The 20,026-nt window shown below is 34.3% G+C and overlaps 1 protein-coding gene across 5 annotated transcripts in view; it reads right to left on the bottom strand.

Moving 5' to 3' along the window:
- Positions 1–20,026, bottom strand: part of LOC141446851 (rho guanine nucleotide exchange factor 10-like) — a 518,303-nt gene that overhangs the window by 307,590 nt on the left and 190,687 nt on the right. The gene's annotated exons all lie outside the window — the stretch shown is intronic.

Here is a 20,026-nt window from a genome sequence, read left to right on the forward strand (position 1 = left end):
ATAACTTAAAAATCCCCCTTGGCAGGCAATTAAGACCAATATGGCGAGTATTAAAAAAAGAAGATATATATTTAAGATTTAACCATAATTTTTGTTAATCCTTTAACAGTTTAACAATGAAAATTAGTATTACTACAATCTATAATTATTTGTCATAATGGATGGCGTGGATTTATTGGATTTTGAAAGCTGGATTAACTCTCTTTTTCTACAAGCTGTAGTAAAGTTCAAATCAAAATGGCTACGCTTAAAAAACAATTTAAATCCCAACTAATTAAAGCTTAGCACTTGTTACTTTTTAATGGACTTGAATCATTTATTTCTTCTTAAAAGTTGTAATTCCTTATATTTTATCGCAATTATGCTAAGTGTAGTGCATACGGTAAGGAATTTAAATTATTAGAATCTATTAATATTGTAAAACATATGTTATCATATTTAAATTTCTCAATTTGCTTTTATAAAGGTTTTTTCTGCCAACTTAGAATTAAGATTTGAAATTTTTTTAATTTTATTTTGATATTAAAACAGTTAAGAACAAGTATTTTCTAGTTACCAATTTTATAAGGGTAGCTACATGAATTAAACTAGAAATAATCTATGCCCTTTTCTACCCATTATTAGAAATGGAGCTATAGATTATAATTAGACATTCTAAAATTAATATTCATAATAATAAAAAAGAATTTTAAATTTACCTTTTATTCACAATTATTCATTCAATTGTTTGTAGCTTATCCTTGGTCTTCAACTAGGATATTATCCCTTTAAGTAGTTTAAGCTACTCCAGAATATTTAGCTTATCTGAATGCACTGGCACTAGCTTAACTGAAAACCAAAATAAACTTTTAAGTGAAACTTTTATTCATTTTTTAAGCACTTTCATTTCACTTAGCACACCAAAAAAAAACAGAAAACTTAATTAAGCATCTTGTAAAGTAGATTGAAGTTAAAATAGATGGTAAAATTCCATTTTCTTTTGGTTTCCAAAAATGTATGCTCCTAAATTTCCAAATTAAAATTCCTTCTTTATAAATAATACTATTTTAAAATTGCAGGTGCTTTATATAAATTCGGGTGTGATCTTGTGATCGTGTTATTTGTTGTGCTGTGAAAAAGACTGTTCCTGGAATGCTGGATAGGTGTTCTTCCAGGACTATAATAAGGTAATTCAGAAAATTCTAGCCTTAAATTTTCCATTTTTACCATCTCTGGATTACTTTACAGCTTATCATGCTCAAGTGTATCTGAATGATCATGGAGTAAACTGGAGGAATTCATATATAACAGTTCCAGAGCATGTTTTTTTTCCAGAGAGAGAGAGAGAGAGAATGATCTGCTCTTATAGAAACTAGAGAGCTTGCAATTACTTAAATAAATCAATAAATGTTAAACAGAGTCCAGCTTTTTCTTGCTTGCAACATTGAAGGGTATAGGATGAAAAAATAATTGCCATTTCAGTCGTGATACATTTATTCTGTCGAGCTTTCGACCTAGGTACTATCTTGACTGTTCATGGACTGAAGACAGAAGACACACCAACCCTGTAATGTAAAAATATTACTTAGTAAACTAGCCCTGAAGATGACCTAGTCCCTAGGTCGAAAGCAATTATTTTTTCATCCTATTAAAACAATGAATCAGTCACCAAAAAGAATGAACAACAATTGACGGGTTCCCTTAAGTATTTGGCTGGCTCCCACAGTAAAACGAGGGGAGATCCTCTGCTGAATCTTGCACAAATAAGCTGCACAACAATGGTTTTCAGTCTGCTTTGAGTTGTGACTTAAAATTTGCTGATTGCCAGTCCCTTATCTATGTCTTTTCCTAAACTTAGGTCCATTAATGATAAATTCTCTCTACATAGAAAATTAATTTCATTTTACTCACAATTGTTTAAAAGAATGTCTTCTAAAGTTGATGAACTCCAGCAAAGAAGCATCAAAATGTATTAATCTTCATATCTTCAGAAACTATTCACCCAGCAAAAACTATGGCGTTACCAATCTTTTCTTGCTTCAAAAACTACTCCTTATTTTTAATACCATTTCTATACAAACATAGTAATCACTTTAATGCCACCATAATTTGAAAATTAATTTTGTCAATTACTAAAATGAAAAACTAGTTACTGGAAACTGGAAAATAAATATAACAAAGTTCACTTCTCTTAAAAGTAAAACACATTTTAATAACAAACTTAACCTCAAAGTAACTTTCTAGTGTGATTTACTAGAAATACTATTGGCTGGAACTCCCCACCACTACGTATATATATCGAAGTTTGTATTTTAATTCAATTTGTTTGGAACGAACAACATGCTTTGTTGTTTTCTTTGATACTAATTTCTTCTTAGAAGCATGCTGCTTCTTAGTTGTTGTATTCCTTTATTAAAAAACCTCTCTCATAACTATTTCTGTACCCCCGAACATTGCAATTTAGTAAAATATTTAACTGTGATTACTTTATTTAATCACAAGAGATTTACTTTATGTAAATTAATGAGATTTCTTTATGTACATAATGCTAGAGAGGTCTAGCAAACAAAGTAGGGGCCTAAAGTATTGCTTAATCATGATCACTTTCCATAGTCTAAAGCTCTAGTAACAAAGTTTGGGAGACAAATTCACAAAAAAAGCACCACAGCATTGTCAGCTTTTTGTGCTTCTTTCTTGACCTCTTATTGCTCCTATTCGCAGTATATTTTCTGATTTGGTCGTTCTCAATGTGTTTTGGGGCTTTATTAGCTTTTTGCACTTCTTTCTTGGAACACTTATTGCTCCTATTCGCAGTATATTTTCTGTTTTGGTCGATCTCAATGTGTTTTGGGGCTTTATTAGCTTTTTGTGCTTTTTTCTTGGAACACTTATTGCTCCTATTCGCAGTATATTTTCTGTTTTGGTCGATCTCAATGTGTTTTGAGGTTTTATTAGCTAGATATCGAAATATCTTTCTGAAGATTTATTAAGAGATCCAAATATAGACCAGAAGCTGGTCCAGAATGTCTGTTGTTCGATCAGAAACTTCAAGGAGAACAAATGAGGGATCTTCTTAAGCTGCTGGGGAAAAATCCCCCTTCTGATTTAGCGTAAGGGTTCCAGATGCTCCTACAGCCCAAATCAGATTCCATGACGTTAGAGTTGAAGGGTTACCTTGGAGAATATCTGGGACAGTTTGCTCAATCGCTGTAGAAATGACGTGATCTAAAGTCCATAGTCTCTAGACGGATGTAGGGCAACTGTATGTGCACGCTCTGTCGAACTTGTCTGTCGCAATTACTTCTAGACGTGAACGCTTTTTAAAAATTGAAGATATATTTTTTCTCCAGTGATAAGAGGAATCTTTCTCTCTCTCCAGCATTTCCTTTTCCAACTTTTGGAGAAACGGCTCCTTCGCAGTCAAACTATAAAAAACTTGCCGAAAACCATTATCCATTCTAGACTCAGTAGACTCAAGTTGTTCACTGATTTGACCGCAATGAAAGTTCGAAACGCTGAAGCATCACTGCTCGCCTCTTTTAGCTTGCTTTTGTGAAGTTACCATTCTTTCTATCGAATTCCTTCGCTAGAAGCTTCTTCTTACTTTCAGTTTCCCTATTTTAGATTTTTGAGTCAAATATTTGCTCTGCGGTCACTTAAGTTCGAAAAAGAGAGTTTCAAATGATTAAATAAACATTATTTTTCTCAAAATAAATTTTAGGAACCTTTTAAAAGGGCCCCAAAGATAACTTTGTAACCGTGTCAACAGGCAGCACACTCTATTAGTGAATGCTAGAAGTTTTTTTTAGCAATTTCGCACTATTTTGTATCAATTTGGCAACAACCTTTTTTTAAATTAATTATTTTAACTAACCACATACTGCAGAAAAGTTAGTAACATTTTATCATACTGAATTATTTCTTTAGAAATATATTTTGGAGTCATATAAGAACAATTAAATTGGGTTTTCCATTATTGAGGTTTAATAATCTGAGTCACCAACATTTATTTATCTATTATGTACTAAGTTTTACATAATTATTGCATATTTAGATCATAAATTTATCCAAAAATAGAATTACCGGAATGGCTAAATAATCTATTCTTGTACGATATGTTAGTTCTTGTAATTTCTAGAGCTTTGAGCACGTAGAGGTCTTCCATTATTTCTTCTAAAACTACGTTTTATTTAGAAAATTTTTTCCTTAATTTGAGTTTTGAGTTAATTTGAGTAAAGTACAGCTTAATCTTAGATTTTCAGCTAAATTTACTGAAATAGTTACTTCATTAAACCTGTTACAGCTATCTCACTCCTCATCTGAATGTTCATTTTATTATCTCATGTTCTTTATAAAAAGTGCTAATTCCGGAAGGAGATTGAATGTACAATCGAAACGTTAAGTTACTCATTATTTGATTGGAAGATCAATTTTTTAAGATTCAAAATTTTAAATTTTTAAGTGTCCCATTTGGGTGTTAGGAATAGAGCTGTGGGGTTCCACAGAACGTACCAATCTACAAAGAGTTCTTTGGTCCATAGCAAACGTTTCTTTTTACATCTCTAACCGAAGTATACTTCCAGATCTTAACAATCCTTTAAATCGCGAAAATCATATTTCAACCCATCAAATCTTCTAGTTCAAAATCTTTTTTCCAGAACTCTCTTTAATACATCTCTAACCGTAGAGATTGTTCCAGATCTTAACAATACTTTAAATCGCCAAAACCCACAAATCTTCTAGTTCAAAATCTTTTTTCCAGAACTCTCTTTAATACATCTCTAACCGTAGTATACTTCCAGATCTTAACAATACTTTAAATCGCCAAAACCCACAAATCTTCTAGTTCAAAAATCTTTCTTCCAGTACTCTGCCTGACAACGCCATCTAAAGTAAAATCAGATAAAACACTGTAGAAGACCTATTTTTACAAGAGTTTCTATTTTACCTATTTCTTCCAAATAACTCCATCTTTGTTTAATAAACTTGGAATGTTATTTGTTTATGAAATAGAAGAATATTTTGTACAACGGGGCTGGAATATACTGGCGTAGCCTTAACTTCACCGCAGTGTGCTCGCTGTTTTACATAATATCAAATATTTACGTAAATATTAGCTTTCCTTGGGGATATATCAGATTTTAATTATACATTAAAACAATGTTTTTATTGTGAACCCCTTCAGGTTATTTGTTCATTTTGTAAGTTGAATGTTCCTGTTGGATCTTCACCATGTAATCTTATTCTTTCTCGTCAATGTATCCTTCAGGAATCCCTAAATCCTATTTTCTAAGTACCAAACCAAATGAGTCGTAAAATTTTTAATTTTCTTTACTATGTGTACGGGGAAGCTGTGAACTTTTCTTTTGTTTGTGGTTTTATCTTCAAAGTGAACTAATCAAAAGCCCTTCCTTTAAACATATTAATCATTCAACGTCTGGCAGATTGTGGCACACTTTAGAAACTTTGCGTGTGGCCGGCCGCCAATCAGGCCATCAGCAAAAGTGCACGCTTCAAAGCTTTTCTTACTTCTTTTTTAAGACCTCCTTAAAGCTGTACGCTTTGTGTATGAGTTCATCTTTCTTAGTAAAGCCCCCGGAGACTTTAGAAGACTTTTTTCCTTTTTTTTTTGTCTCCCCCAAATAATAGAGGGTGCAGGTGGACTTTTTTTCTTTGGAGGTGGTCACCAACTGAGGGTTTTTCTTTGCCAACAGCTGGAGACGGCCACCTTCCACCCACCTTGGCTACCATTTAAAACTATTTCTTTTTCATTCCTGGGTACGGGCGCAAACTGTACCACCCGCCGCCAATAATAAACTTGAAAAGAAGTTACCGACCCTTGTTCTTCTCTTGACATATGCCATCAGTAGTTGTTGTTATATTTTGACAATAGATTTCCATCCGTAAACTTAAATATTTAGGTAAGTCTTTGGCACATACCTACCTGTCTGTGTACACGTTAAAGCCTCTCCATTGAGTTAGTAAAGTACTTACCGTTTCTAGCATGAAATTCTTTTAAAAGCAACGAAGAAATTTCTCTTTAAAATATTTTTTCATGCGAAAAAAATCAACTTCTAAAATAATTTTGTCGGCTAACTACATTCTTTGACTTGCAAAATAATACTTCTTCTAATCAAAGAAGATACCATTGATGTAAGCAAGTCAATTTTGTTACCTTTTGACAGCTCTTATTTATTTAACAAAGAAAATGATACATGCTATTTTTTAGAAGCTTCTACATTTCTCTCATACACTATTCAAATATTTACCCTATATTATACATACACATATACAGATTATATAATTCAAAATTGATGAAACTGCATATCATTGAATGTAGCAATAGCCATTCTATAATGTATGTCCCTTAAAATTTAACAACTGGTGCTCCAGCTGGTCGTCTAAGATTTCCAGGGTTAATGACGGGAGTTTTTAGCTGCACAATAAGAAAATTTGTAACGCGAAAGGATATAGGTCTTTGGATTAAGGAATATTGAGGCCAGTGTGGAGGACTGAAATGGGCTGGATTCTTTTTTTGAAATTTCAACGTTTTTGGTTGAGCCAACTCCGTTAAATCCAGATAGATCTAGTTATATCTGATGCTCTCGTATATTCGCAATTTACTGATTTTTTTTTTGATCGACCATCCAGTAGGCTTTAAAAATTTGTGAATCTTTTCAGTTTGTTTACTTATCTGTTTAGTTTGGTATGTATTTTAGTTTGGGGATCTTTTTTTCTAAGTATAATCCAAAGTATAGGGTGTACATTCCAAATACTTAGCGGTAAAATTGTGATTGGGTTCACAGTGCTTGGGTAATATGGTTTGTTTTGTATTCGTTGAAGCACTTATGCTTTCTATATAATTCTGATTGGTTTCTGATTATTCATCCATCATTAGAGATTGGTTCAGTTTAAATAAGATAATTTAAATAGGATGAAAAAAGTAATTGCCATTTCAGTCGTGATACATTTATTCTGCCGAGCTTTTGACCTAGGGACTAGGTCATCTTCAGGGCTAGTTTACAATATACTGTCCATGAACAGAAAAGAGAGAAGACACACCAACCCTGTAATGTAAAATATTACTTTGTAAACTAGCCCTGAAGATGACCTAGTCTCTGGGTCGGAAAGCTCGGCAGAATAAATGTTTCACGACTGAAATGGCAATTATTATATTTTTTCCATCCTATTGAAACTATAAATCAGTCACCAAAAATAATGAATAAGATAATTTCTATTGGAAGGGAAGGGATTAGCTATGAGGTTAGCTTACTGGACTCCAACGCGGTGGTCCCGGGTTCAAATCCAGCTGCTGACCCTTAGATTTACTCTTCCTAGGGAGCTTCTTACAGCTCACTGTCCGGTGATGGACAGTGTTGTCTGTAACGAGAGAACACTGTCCGGACGCAGGGTAGTGCACTGGAAAAAGCTCCGGGCGCCAATAACCTTAGATGTTGACGCGCCTTAAATCATTTAAAAAAAAAAATTCTATTGGATAAGACTTTCGCATCACATTACACTAGCACACTAGCTGATCGTTGTTAGTTAAGTTATAGAATTTCTTTTGGAATGTCCTGCACGGACCTGAAACAATTTCAAAGAATAATGCCCTATGCACTTTGAAAAAAAAAAAATGTATAAGTTAGGATTTTCAGATGAGGAATTAGGTCATAGGGAGATTGAGTTTATAAAAACAAAATCTTAAAGGGTTTGTTTGATACTTGTGTTCTTTAGTCATTAATGTGACCCTTCAATGTGATCAGTATTTCTTAGGATGTGCAGCCTAAAATTGCATTTTCTTGGGACCCTCAATTTAGCAAACTTTGTTTTCCAATTCTTTTTGTAATTATTTCCCTCACGTAAACAGAAAAAGTATAATAAAATTAAATGAATAAAAATAAAAGGTAAAATCTGTCTTATGCAAACACAAATGTGAAGTGTTATTCATTATTAAAGCGAAATTGTATTTGAAAAAAAGAAAAGATAAATGAAATTAAAGGAGGCCTAAATGATCATTATAATTTAAATTGTAAATTTGCTCATATTTAAATACATGGAAAATTTAATGCAAATTACTTTTTAAAAGGTTTGAATACTAAATTAACAGTAACCGTGTGGAAGGTTTTTTTTAAAAAAAAGAGATAATTAATGAAATTGTTTGGATTTTAATGATTTATTCTAATAATTGACTTTCTCAAAGCCATTTTGAAATTGGAAAAAAAACTGGCGTGACTACTCATTCGACTTTCTCTTTCTCCTACTTTCTCAAAGTTTTAACTCAGAAATTGTCTTCGAACTCTGAACATTTTGTGTTGCATTTAATTCTAATCACTTTAGAGGGAACCTCACTCACTCCCTCTCAAAGGAGAATCCCTTAATGGAATTCCCTGGAATTGTCCAGTAAATTTTGTGGATTTATGTTTTTTCTGGTTATCATCTGTAGAAAGTTGAATTTTTTTCCCCCCCCCTGTGTGAGGTCCCGTCAAACTATCTCCAACAATGACTCCAGAACAGTCACTCTCTCTCTCTCTCTCTCTCTCTCTCTCTCTCTCTCTCAGATCTGCCATCTGCTCCACGATATCCTCCTCCCATTCCCTTTGCTGGTCTTCCTCTTTCTCTGTTCTTCGAAGTGCTCCACTTCCTCACTTCCTATGGACATCCTCCTGAGATGTCCATATCATCACCTTAAGCTTTCTCTTAATCAATTTTTCCATTATTGTTTTCTGGTCTCCGATTTCCCACGTTACATCCCTCTGGCCTTTTATACCATCCGCAATAATTCATTTCCAGCGTGGTAGCCCCTGTTTCTGTCCCGTTTGTGGGAATCCCATCTACAATTTAATAGAAAATCCTTTCTTTTCTTTTTTTCTAGTTTTCCTTAGTAATTACTCCATTCCGCAGCACTGGATACAGTAATCTCACTGCTGAGCTCATACCTTTATATTGTCATCCGATCCTCTCAGTATCATATAATTTCAAGGTTCCCTAAACAGAAACACCGATTTGGTTGTTGACCTCAACTTTAGTACAACCTAATCTAATCACTCTGGTCCTAAAAACTGAAACATGAACTTTTTGAAGAATTTATAGCACTACATAACGGCGCTACAACTCCCGGTGAGTCTTGGCCTCCCTAATGAGCATCCGCCATCCTGCTCTATCCTGTGCGGCTGCTTTCCAGTTGGGAATGCTCAAAAGAGCTCTAGCGTCAGCCGCCCACTCCTTCTATCCACCTCAGTCTCGGCTTTCCAGCCCTTCTTATTCGGTTAACAGCCTCTTCTAACACCTTCCTTGGGATCTCAGATTGTTCCATCCTAGCTAGTGGCCTGCCCAGCTCAGCCTGCCTGTCTTAACATCTTTAACAATATCCGCTTCGGCGTACAAGTCGTTCAGCTCCCTATTCTTTCGTATTCTCTAGACTTCTCCCTCTTTTACAGGGGCCAAAAATTCTCCGAATAGCATAAAACGGTAATAATGAATTAAGGCACGTCAACATCTGCGGTTATTGGCGCTCGGAGCTTTTTACAGTACACTGCCCGCCTCCGGACAGTGTACTCTCGTTACAGACACCACTAACCCATCCCAACTAAACTGTGACCTGTAAGAGAAACTTCTAGGAAGCATAAAACGTTATTTAATAATATGTATAAATATGAAAAATCTGCATAAATTAATTGAAATTTCAACATCTAATAATAATGATCATCAGTTTGTTTTTTAATAACAATTAATCAAAGTCAAAAACTGTAATTATCTAAAAAAATAACAACTTCTAAAATTTATTGCATAACTTGAGAAATAAATTAGTCTGTTGAACAAACAATATAGGTGGCTGTGCATAGGGAAAAAAGGGCGGTGGCGGGTAAGTGGAAAAAAAAGAAAAGGCGGGCATTACTTGTTGGCAATTTTCCCATAAAAGGGTTGAATCAAATAGCTGGGCTCACTTTTCATTCTAATTAACACGCAATTACGTGATTTATTTAGTTTTTGCACGATATTATTTTAGCAATTTTCGTTTTTAAACAAAATTTTTTTTGCCGAGACCGAGACCGAGACGAGACTTGAGCAACCGAGACCGAGACCGAGATCGAGACATGATATATATCTCGTCGAGAAATCTCGGTCTCGTCTCGGTTTTTCAAATATTAATTTTTAGCTACAAAATTATAAAATTGTGTTCTTTATTAATAAATAATCATTACGGGTATTGAATTAATTATTAAAAGATACGACTTTATTATATATGTTCAATATTACTAGATCTATTTGACTTCGAATTACATAAGTAAAGTAAGCAAAGTAAAGTAATCGCCTATTTTTTCAGGCGGGGCTTTAAATTAGGTGTCTTGGACGGAGGCGACTAGCAAACAAACTTTACTGTGAATTTCTTTTATTAACCATTAAATAAAATCCAAGGCCTAAGACCGGGAATCGAATCCAGCACCACAATGCACATTAGCTTCGCAGGTCTCGCACCGCTCGGCTACCCTAGCGCCCCCTTCGAATTACCTAATTTTTACATAAATTCACTAAATTTCACTATTCATATCATTCATTCATTCAATTTCATAAATTTCACTATTAATTATCTAATACTTTGAACTTTGTTATTATTTGAATTATATTTTAGAATTTTGGAATTAGTGAATTTGAAAAAAAAGACTACGCATCTAAAAAATATTGCCACAAATTTTCGTTTTTAAGATACTCTTTGCCCAAGCATTGATACATAAAAGAGCTTTTACTGAGTCAGAAGTTAGAGAAGATCTTCTATTGGTCATTATCATCGCAGCTTGCGAAAATAATCTTTCCGATGGCACTGAAGTTGCACAGCACAGATACTAAAAATATCTTTTGCCATTCTAGACAAATTTTTGAAGGAATTCTCAAGTGTTTTCCACCATTCTAAAATGTCAACGTCTACTGGTGCTTGGTCTAATTTGGTGTAATTAATTATTTCTGTCTTCCATGCTTCGGTGATATTTGTTGATTTTTGAGCAAATGGTGCAAAAATATTGATGCAGTCGTCGTCGTCGTCAAAAGGTGAATCATCAGATTCTTTATCTTCACCAACAGCCATAACTAATAGAGCGGGAAGTTTGTTGGGAGGTGTATTTTTTATTTCACGAATCGACTTGTTATAGGAGGCAGATATGTTATTTGGGTCTTTCATTTGGCGCGTTTTTAACATCTTTTTGAAATTATATAAAGATATATAACAGTAATACTAGTAACATATGATGCATTGAAGTGTAAGCAGTTGTCTTCTTTTACAACATTTTTTTTTCTTTATATCAATAACAATATTCTTATAAATTAAAATAATTATTATAAAATAATAACATTTTTTGAAAAGATTATTAATAGCAAACCATTTTTAATACTTAAACAAAAATTCAAAAAACCGAGATATATCGATTAGTCCGAGACCGAGACCGAGATATCTCGACGAGACCGAGACCGAGATTTAAGCGGCCGAGACCGAGACCGAGATGGAGACTGCATAAAGTCTCGCCTACTCTCGAGAGTCCGAAAGATGGGAAAATGGCAAATCGTGGATAGTTAAAAGTATTTTCTTGGTTTACAACTTTTGGAAAAACTCTCGACAACTCTGGAAGTTTGTTTTTCCTTTTTTCAAGTCTTAGCATTGCAAGTTTGGCCCTTTCAGTGGCTTTTACTTGTGCGAAAAGCGTTTTCCGGCCAAGTAAAAGATTCCCTTAATTCCTGGCACTTGGCTGAAATCACTGCAGGAGAACCTAGAACAAGGTGGAGAACTTTCGACTCCTCCTGAGCGGTGTTAGGTGGACATGTCCAGTCAGCAATCCTAAATCTTAACAATGCATTCGCATTGTCTTCAATATTCAACATTCTACTTGGGCAATCGTTCTGAAGATTCCCTTAGGCTCTACCAGTTTTATCCTCTATCGCTTTTTCGGCTAAAGTCGGTCGTGAATTGAGCTCTAAATGATTCTTTTAGCTACGCTGTAATGGGAGCTATGTCTGTAGCTCCAAAGAACCTACATCCTAAGGAACATAACCTGGAAAATCTATCCCAACATAATTTCAGAACAGGTTCTATAAAGTTGTTAATAGCACCTTTGTGTTTTGAATACATCGCTGGTTCCAGCTATTCACTAGCGGAACAGATTGAAGACCCAATTTGTTAACTGCGAGGTCTCAGAAGAATACAATTCTTCTGTCTCTTCCTTCTTTAAAGACCCCCAAAAGAGGGCCCTCAGCTCCCCCCATTGAAGTAAGCCTTTTTTTGCCTGAAATTTTGCCTAACAGGAAAATACCAATTTGCTTATTTTAGTTTTTCCATTTTGAGGAAGGGATTTTCTCGGTTACAATTGCAACGACTTCCCTTTAATGTGATGCACTCGTTGCATTCAAATGAATCTACAAACAAACAATTTTCCTGTAAAATCTTTTTTAAGGCTGTTCTAGGGACGAGATTAAGCTTTTTCCTGAAGTGCCATTGATGAGGAATCGGAATTGGGAATTGACAAAATTTGACCCAAATACGGAGTAAATGAAAATGATGAAAATGAGAAAACATTTTGAACAAAAGTCGCTTCCGGAAATAAAGATTACGTACTTGAATGAATTATACGTCTATACATAACATTCTGAAAGAAATTTATACGATCAGATTAAGCATGTGGAAATGTGGTTTGGAAAAACAGATTTAGTTTTCCCGGTCTCAGACAAATAATTTAATAAGAGCAGATGAAAGATATTGGATCAATCGCTGTTTTTCTCTCTCTATATTCTTGGACAATCTTTTGTACTACCTACATTTAGAGACAAAAAGTTCCCATTTCCTATTTCCTGGAAAATCTTTCTTCTCTTTCCTTCTAAAGGCTCCTAATTTATTTCCTACCTTCCTTCTTTCATTCTTAATTGGATGAACTAATTGAGGAAAGTATTTTATCTATTAGTAAGGAAATGTTCGTCCTTTCTTCTACACTGGAACGAGAGACAGGGAGAAAAGGCGTTAAGGGATAGAAAGGGAAATTGATTAATTTATTTGATTGACGTGTTTGAACCTGTTTAATGAAAAGTTTTATCTTCTAATTACTTTCTTTTCTTTTATTCATTAAGAAGAAAAAATGCTTTAAAAATACTTCATTCAAAATAATGTTCGTATTAATTTTAAAGGTATTATAGCATAAAGGCTTGAGCATACAGAAAGCGGTCTGTCGCGGCGGTCTGCGATATGAGGACGTCACACAGGAGCGGTCCAGTTTGGTCGCTTTTTTCTTGAGAAGTAGTAGTGCGTTTTCTTGTTCTTTGTTTTAATTTTTATATATTGAGTATGAGCTCGCAAGAAGACCAACTCCTTCTGCTATTAGCTTTGCAAAGCAAAAAGAAGAAAAGACGAAGTTGGGTGCATGAAATCAATAAGAAGAGAGAACAATTACGGGAATACCATCACTTATGTATTGAACTGGAGTCACATGAAGATAGGGTTTTTTAAACATTTTTATAATGTTCATGTGAATTATAAACAGAAATCTGTATTTGCGCACATTTTCTATAAAAATTTCAATTTCTTCGCTCATTCGATGAAAGGTGGTACTACCAGGTTTTGTACTACCAGATCGCTTGTCGTCGCGCCAAAGACAAGCCCGCGGCTGTAGACCGCGTTCTGTTTGACAGAGATGATGGCAACATTGTATAATACAACTAGACCGCCTGACCGCTGGTTCCTTCTTTAAAGTAGGAAGAAACAGAAGAATTGTATTCTTCTGAGAGCTCGCAATTAGCAAATTGGGTCTTCAACCTTTCCCATAGTGAATAGCTGGAACCAGCGATGTATTCAAAACACAAAGGCGTCATTAATAGCTTTCTGTTCTGAAATTGTGTTGAAATAGATATTCCAGGTCATGTTCCAAGGAATGTAGGTTCTTTGGAGCTACAGACATAGCTACCATTACCGCATAGCTAAAAGAATCATTTAGAGCTCAATTCACGACCATCTTTAGCCGAAAAAGCGGCTTGGATTAAACTGGGAGATTCTAAGGGAAAACAATAAACCGCTTGGTACAGAGAAATTAAAATAATTATTATTAAATTAAAAAAATTAAATGACAGATAAACAGAAATATTTAAAATGTGGTTAGGTCCAAAGTACCTGGATTAATACCTCTAGCATAAACGCATTTTTATTGAATCACTGACCCGGTTTTTGGACTTCCGTCCATCATCAGGGGGATTTTAATAAAATATTTTTAAAAAAACAACAAATATCCTTTAATTCTGTGTGAATTCTATATGCATTGTGTTCTCATCGCTCTGCTGTTTTCTTTTTTTTTTTTTAAATCATATTTCTACAAAAATGGGATCAAGAAGGTTCTGGGAGAGTGTTATAGCTAGGGTTCCCCACTGAAGTACCATTTCCTGTGGGATAAATATGCAGCAAAGGTGCCATGTTTGCTGAAAATTCTTCTTTAATGAATTTTCTTTTTTGTTTTTTTCTTTTCACTTCATGAAATTTTCCATTTTCATCAAATCCTATAATCATTGTGCTTAAACTTTCGGCTATAAATTCAAGTCCTTAAAGTTTAGCTTCTTAGCTTCCTTATTAATGAAATGAACATATTTAAAATTTGTTATTAAAGTTTTGTTCTTTTTCTCTGTTACAGGTGAGTGCATAATCCAACTTATTTACAACTTCAATATTATCTGTAAGTACCAAGTTTTTCTTTATTTAATATATAAGCCAACATTTAAGTTCGCGTTATACAGACTGAATCTGAAATTATTCAGCCAAGAACAAAGGAAATTTTGATTATAAGTAAATTCCACGCTTTCCATTACAATCCTCTTTCATCCAGAACACTACCCAATAACCCTGCTCGCACACTCCAAGTGTCTATCGTCACTTAGGTTAGCTGCCATGTTTACCAGTTTACAGCTGCTAACTAATGGATTAAATGGATTATATTTTATCGGAAGTTGGAACGTTTGGGTTGAAACTTCCCCCTTTTTTTTTCTTGGACTAATTTCCGGTAAGAGAAATATTAGCCTAGAAGAGAAAGCTAAACAGCCAATCAGTAAACGTAGAAAATGAAGGTTGTTTCTTTAAGGGCGAGAAAAAAAAAAGAATAACGCTCCTTAGCTTTTTTTCAAGATGCATCTGAAAGCTTAAAACATTAAAGGCAAGATATTCCATTGTTTGTCTGTACGTAGAATAAAAGCTAAGCTTTTTTTGTACTTTTGCATTAACCTTTTGACACTGCATCTTCTTGTTCCATAGTCTTTCTTCTTCTTTTAAGAAAGGTCTTTATAACCCCTTCCTTTCTTACTTCAAGCGTAAAAAAAAAGAAGAGTCGTCTAAGAAGAAGCTCGCTTCAAAGAAGTAGTGTATGGTGGGGGAAAGCTCCAACCTAATTCATTTTTGAAAATGGCCAATTCAGTATTCAGAACGTCTTCGACCATCTTCCGCTTCTTCTCATGTCTAACTTTTTCTTTTCTTCACCCATTAATGTCAAACATAATGCGTTCTTTTGTGTCATCTATGGTGTGTCCACATACGTCTTCTTTTTCTTTTTTTTTCTTATAAATGTATAACACAACAGCTCTGATTGGTTTGTAAGGAGCAGAAAGGAGAAAAAAAAGGAGTCCCTTTTATAGTCCTGTGTGGGCATTGTGGGTAATTATGAAGGTCCTCTTTAATACAATAGGGAATTTTCTTTCACTAAAAAGGATTTGTTTTGTTCTTTCTGCCTTCACGAATTAGAATGCATCTTGCTCTTCCCCGCTCCTACGGGGCTGGTTGCTAAGAAACAGCATCACATATTGTGCGAACCTATTGTACTCCCCTTTCTTGAACACTTAATATGCCTACTCAACAGTCTGTTTGTTCGTGTGAGTGTGTGTGTGACTGAATGAAGGTTCTCACCTTTAAGGTGTGTTTTCATCGCTTAGTTTAATTCGATTTTTCTTTAAATTCATTGGGTTAATTAAGGTTAATTTAATTATAATTGAGAATAATACCTCTGATAATGGATAAAATTCCGAAATCGGGTCCAGGGGATACAATGTACTTGCTTGCTGCAACAATTGGTTAAATAAAATTCCCAACCGAAACTAACAATTTTCTAGAATGGATTTTTCCCACTTTGCTGGGACTTTTCTTGGCAATTTCCTCCTAAGATTTGTTTTTTCCCCATAATCTTCGTGTGACAGGTAGATCTATACATATATATTTTCTAGGAAATAATTCGCTTTATTGCTTTCCGAAAGAGTAAAGGAAATTAGATTAAAATGTGTCTTTTGCGTGTGATTTACAGTTTTACCATCTAGATTGAATTTAGATATAGTTCAATATTTTTTTATCTGTATTTTTTACATCAAAATAATCCAATAGCAATTGTTAAATCAATTTATGATTCAAATTCTACTCGTCTTTTGTTTCTTTTTCGATCATAAAGTCAGGGATAAGTTGAGTTTTAACAGAGAACATAATTTTTTCATATTATAAACATATGCAGGGTGTTCAGCATAAGACTACCGTAATTTCGGGAGGCGATTCTGGGCATCATTTGCAACAAAACATTTCATATAAACTATGGCTCGATTCGGTGAATTCCTTTCATAAAGCCGACTCTGTTTTGAGGCCTACTTTTTTTGCAATTAATACAGATTTCTGCATCAATTTTTAAAATAACCCCTAATTATTGTATACCTTTCGAAAGGTGATTGTATGTAGATGTTTTTCCTGAGTAGTGCACGGTTTTTTCATATAAAATGTTTTTGAGAAAAATGAAGTCTAAAGTTTTTTAAAAAAAAATTAGAAACTTGCTATTCCTTATGTTTGGGCCACAAAGTAAAATACTTAATATTATTATTTTGGAATATAAATTAGCTTATTTAAAAGGAAATTTAACCTTCTTTCTAATGAGCTTATTGGAATTGCTGCAGCTATAATAGTTGGAGAAATATAGACAACTGTTGCTAAAAAGTAGCAGTACCTTGAAAAAATATAAAATTAAAAATATCTATACGAGGGTCGTTTGAAAAGTCCGTGCAAAAATAAAAACTACTTAATTTTTTGGGGTAAACCTTTTCTATTTTTCAACATAGTCTCCTTTTAGGCTTATACACTTCGTCCAACGCTGCTCTAGTTTGTTGATCCCTTCCGAATAATAGGATTTGTCCAAGTCTGAAAAATAGCCATTCGTTTCTGCAATCACCTCCTCGTTTGAATAAAATCTTTTTCCAGCCAGCCATTTCTTCATATTGGGGAACAAATAGTAGTCCGAGGGAGCCAAGTCTGGAGAATAGGGGGGATGTGAAACGAGTTGGAACCCTATTTTCATTAATTTTGCGACCACAACTGCTGAGGTGTGAGCTGGTGCGTTGTCGTGATGGAAAAGGACTTTTTTGTGGGCCAATCGTGGGCGTTTTCCTTGCAGCTCGGTTTTCAAACGGTCCAATAACGATGAATAATATGCACCTGTAATAGTTTTACCCTTTTCCAGATAGTCGATAAGGATTATTCCTTGCGAATCCCAAAAGACAGTCGCCATAATCTTTCCGGCCGAAGTAACGGTCTTCGCCTTTTTTGGCGCAGATTCCCCCTTGGTAACCCATTGTTTAGATTGTTTTTTGGTCTCAGGAGTGTAGTGATGTATCCATGTTTCATCCACAGTGACGAAACGACGCTTAAAGTCCTGCGGATTCTTCTGGAACAGCTGCAAACCGTCCTTGCAACACTTCACACGATTTCGTTTTTGGTCAAGCGTGAGCAATCGCGGCACCCATCTTGCGGATAGCTTTGTCATGTCCAAATGTTGATGCAAAATATTATTGTACCCGTTCATTCGAGATGCCCACAGCACTAGCAATCTCACGCACCTTCACTCTTCTGTCATCCATCACCATATCATGGATTTTATCAATGATTTCTGGAGTAGTAACCTCAACAGGGGCGTCCAGAACGTTCAGCGTCACTTGTGCCCATATGGCCACTCCGAAAATTTTGAAACCACTTATAAACTGTTCTAATCGAAGGTGCAGAGTCACCATAATGTTTATCAAGCTTCTTTTTAGTCTCCTGAGGCGTTTTGCCTTTCATAAAGTAGTGTTTAATCAACACACGAAATTCTTTTTCGTCCATTTTTTTGAAAATCACTCGACTTCCTCGACTCAAATGAATGCCAAACACAAAGAAATAGACCGATCTGGCTGAAACTTGGTGTGTGTTCTTCCAAGAGATGCTACTAACTAAACATAACCTCGATACGCGCCAGTAGTGCTATCTCTCTGACTTTGCACGGACTTTTCAAACGACCCTCTAAAACGGAGCCGAATCGAGCCATAATTTATATGGAATTTTTCGTTGCAAATGATGCCCAGAATCGCCTCCCGAAGTTACCGTAGTCTTATGTCGAACACCCTGTATAAGTAGAAAAAAAAAGAGGTCACAATTTTTTAACCATTAGTTACAATTTTGTCAACGAAGGATAATATAAGGTTACCTTAATGAGAAACTAGATCAGATGTTTTGTTATTATTATTTTTTTGGACCTAATTTAAGTCAATAATTAAGTAGGCCGTTGCTAAGATGAAAGTTTGCATGCTGGGTAAAATATTTATTTATTTTTTTTGAGAGGGGAGGAATCAACGCTTAAATTAGACCCCCTCCTATGTAGTACCCCTCTCATTCTTAAAAATATATTATAATCTACCTGTTTGCTTTCTCGTTAACCATCTGGTGCTTTGTGTTCACCAGAAATTTCGCTCACAAAAAAAAGAAACACAAAATTGAACCAATCATTTTCTCTCTCTCTCTCTCTCATATTCCACGATGAAAGACTAAAGGAAATTAAGTTGACCATTAACCACGCTAGGGGATTTTCTCATTTAGAAAAAAAATTGAGGTGGCGCATTCTACCGTAAAATTAAAAAAAAATTAAGGAGAGCGAAGTTTTTTTAATAAAGATAAATATGTTGGTTAATATTAAATCCACTCTCTCACTCTCTATCTCTCTCTTACTAAGAGAAAGTGGAAGTATTTTTATCGTGTCAAATTTTAAAAATTGCCTCTAAAACCGGAAATTCATGATTAATCATGATTTAATCCTTCTAAAGTTCGAAAAAGTAGTTTTTTTAAAAAATTAGTATGCATTATCCTGAGACCCTGTCCGCTTATCCTATTGTCTTCTACGACCAGGAGACCAGAAGGTGTATCTATTGAATAGGGTTGTTCACTATTTTTCTTTTTTTTTAAAGAACAGGATATTCTTAGGAAGCTCCTAGAACACCCGGAAAAACTAGTTCAATTTTTTCGTGCTCGATTTAGTACGGAATAGAAGATTCAACAATGTGGAAACTCAACTAGAAATAGTTTTTTCTTAAATTTTATTATCTGAAAATACTTATTTTCCACTGGTGATAAATTTTTGTTTTATTACATAAAAGAAAATTGCAATAGTTTTTCCACCTGTTTACTTTTATTTAAATTTTATATATTTTTTTTTTGGTGAACGAAAAAAATTCCACTATGAGCCATACCGGATATAAATATTAACGATTCGAAGCATACAAAGTTTTACCAGTAGTAATAACATCCGGTTAAATCGTTTGAGATAAATTTTTATGTAATAAAAGATCGCTGCATGGTATTTTCAACCGTTTAAATTGATTATTTTTTTTTAATTTTTAATTTTTATTTTAAATATTTGTAGTATTGTTTTTATTACTTGTATCGTTATTAATATAGACGCTGTGGGAATTTATGGAATGTTCAATTTTATTATTAGATTTTGTTTTTAAATTCAATAATTAATTTCAATTCTTTTGAAACGATTTTGATTTTGAAATACCTCAGAAATAATTTTTACAGATTTTTAGTTGCTATTTTGATCTACGTTGTTGCTTAACTTACGAGGGTCGTTTGAAAAGTCCGTGCAAAAATAAAAACTACTTAATTTTTTGGGGTAAACCTTTTTTATTTTTCAACATAGTCTCCTTTTAGGCTTATACACTTCGTCCAACACTGCTCTAGTTTGTTGATCCCTTCCGAATAATAGGATTT

The sequence above is a fragment of the Rhodnius prolixus genome, unplaced genomic scaffold, assembly GCF_049639745.1.
Source record: "Rhodnius prolixus isolate KJV_2025 unplaced genomic scaffold, Rpr scaffold_7, whole genome shotgun sequence".
NCBI classification, from domain to species: domain Eukaryota; kingdom Metazoa; phylum Arthropoda; class Insecta; order Hemiptera; family Reduviidae; genus Rhodnius; species Rhodnius prolixus.